Source organism: Frankliniella occidentalis, unplaced genomic scaffold, assembly GCF_000697945.3.
Source record: "Frankliniella occidentalis isolate FOCC.00 unplaced genomic scaffold, Focc_3.1 Scaffold100, whole genome shotgun sequence".
In the NCBI taxonomy this organism is placed as follows: Eukaryota; Metazoa; Arthropoda; class Insecta; order Thysanoptera; family Thripidae; genus Frankliniella; species Frankliniella occidentalis.
In genome coordinates this window covers 595,318-597,575 of record NW_026267229.1, presented here as the reverse complement: position 1 = coordinate 597,575, position 2,258 = coordinate 595,318, and the positions used below count along the sequence as shown (strand labels likewise).

Here is a 2,258-nt window from a genome sequence, read left to right as displayed (position 1 = left end):
CGCCCCGACGCCGTTGACGGTCCTTCTCTCGCTCTGGCCGAGTGCCGATGAGAAATCGCGCACCGCCGCGCTGGCTGCGCAAATGAGTCCTTCGAACCGTCCCGTTTGTTTTGTTAGCAGCAGGCCGGTGTCCAGAGGATGAGGAACGGGCCGCGGGGTGCGAAGCCGCGGGGCGTGGCGGGGCGTGGCGGGGCGCGGCGGGGCGCGGCCCCCGGGCGCGTGCGGGCGTGGCGGGCGGGGCGGGGCAGTGTGGGGCCAAGTTGTACGTCGGGTGAACATGTGTGGCTTCAGAAATAACAGCCATGCAGCTGCCGGGCGGGGCGTACCGCGCCCGTACCCTCCTCCTAGCCCTAGGAGCGGGGACCAAAAAGGGACAAACATTGTTTAAATTTAGTTCGCGCCCTTTGCTCACATCTGCCCTCCGTCGCCGAGCGATTTCGTGAGCCTCAGGCCGACCTTTTGTTTCGCGTTCCTCTCGCTACCAGGAGGGCCCTTCACGCGTAAACGACAGTTGGATCTGCAAAGAGAGCGACAATGCAAAAATAATGCGAGGAGGACGACTTCCTGGTCGCAGCACGCTGAAGCAGGAAGCGAGCGAGACCGAGACGGCTCTCGCGAGATCTCGACTCAATGACTTGTCGAGATAAAGTTTTGCAAGCTGTGTCAAAAGGGCTGATGGAAGTCGGACTCGATAGCATGAGAGGTTGCGTGGACCCGGCCGGCCATGCGCGGAGCGAGTGCGAGAGAGACAGAAGTGGTTGGGCGGCGCCGCGCGCAGGAGCGAGAGAGAGCGCGCAGTGACTCACCATCGACCGGGCACCGTGGAGGGGGAAGGCTCCCGGGAGCCGGTGCCGCCTTTTTGTGCGCCAGCCCGCACGTATCCCTCATCCATCCGATATGGTCTAGTGGTTAGGATTTCTGGCTTTCACCCAGGAGGCTCGGGTTCGATTCCCGGTATCGGAATCTTTTTTTCTGTCGCGAATGATGGTTTAACGTGCTGCAATGATCACATATTTTTGGTGGACGTAGTTAGAAGACGTGTGTAAGTCTATTCTTTAACATTTTCTTGCAGGTGAATATTTGGGGTTAAACGACATTCATAATTTCTACAAAACTCACATAGGTCAATATCGCTAACGTTTTTCAAATACTGTCCCTAATTTTGGTAATAATTGTTTTTGAACTTGAAATAGATTTTACAATGAATGTGGAATACTCGACTCAGCGAAAAATCCGTACTATCAAGTAGCTCGGCAACCTGCTCATTCTCTGCCATTGTATCCAATGCGATCTCACAGCCCACGGGGTCGCCCGCGGTTCGGCGGCGGCCGCTCGGTCGGCATGAGTGCCCGAAGGGTTGCTTACCTCCCGGCGCACCGGGGACCCGCTGAGCGCTGGCTGCGCCTCGCCGCTCGCCGCCAGTCGACTCGACTCAACAGAACAGCTGTTGGGCGGGAGAATTTATAGACACGCTCTCACTCCGCCTGTTCTGCTGCGGTCGAAACATTACCCCGCAATCCGCTCCGCTCCGCACGTCGCGGGCCGGGCGGCGCTTCAGGGTGGCATCTCCTGGGAAATCACCTCCCCGCCCTCTCCACCCGCTCCGCCCCGCCCCGCCCCGCCCCGCCACGCAACGCAACGCGTGCTCATTAGCGGCGGCGCCGTGGTGCAAAGGGGCGGGCCGGGTGCAGGACAGGGACTTGCCATCTGTCTGATGGGATATGCAACGTGTCCTCGTCTCTAGGGCGGCGCTAGTCCACTCAGCCTGGCCGTTTTCTTCCTCCCATGAACCTATGAACCTGTGTACTTTTTCTTCATTTTCGTGCGTTAGAGGAGGCTGAGGCCTTGCTAGCTCATCCGGTAGTCCCTTTTTTTGACCGCTTGCTTATTCAGCGCATGAGAGAGGGGCGCCCTTCGAGTGCAGTGCATGTCCTCGGCTCCGGCAACCCAACGCTCATGGGCAGAGGCCCCGGGCGAGCTGGCACCCTCCCTTCCCCCGCGGCGGCATAGCGCCACAGCCAGAGCCACCCTCCCAGGCCATAGCGGCTCCTCCACCCTCCCCCGTCACGGCTACATCGGCGTAAATTGCGCTACAGTGATTGAGAGATGACTTCATACAAGCCGCATCGCCCTCCCTCCCTTCTCTGCACTCCGCCACGGGCCGCGGGGCTGCGAGGGGGAGGACCGGCCCTGGGGAGGCAGCGAGAGGGAGAGAGAGAGGCAGCGAGAGAGCGAGAGAGATGAGAGAGGAAAGGGAG

At 60.1% G+C, this 2,258-nt stretch overlaps 1 non-coding gene across 1 annotated transcript; it reads left to right on the top strand.

Annotated features, from left to right (window-relative positions):
- The first annotated feature begins 891 nt into the window (after positions 1–891).
- Positions 892–963, top strand: Trnae-uuc (transfer RNA glutamic acid (anticodon UUC)). Its single transcript has one exon. It is a non-coding gene; the product is annotated as a tRNA-Glu (tRNA).
- Positions 964–2,258: the final 1,295 nt, after the last annotated feature.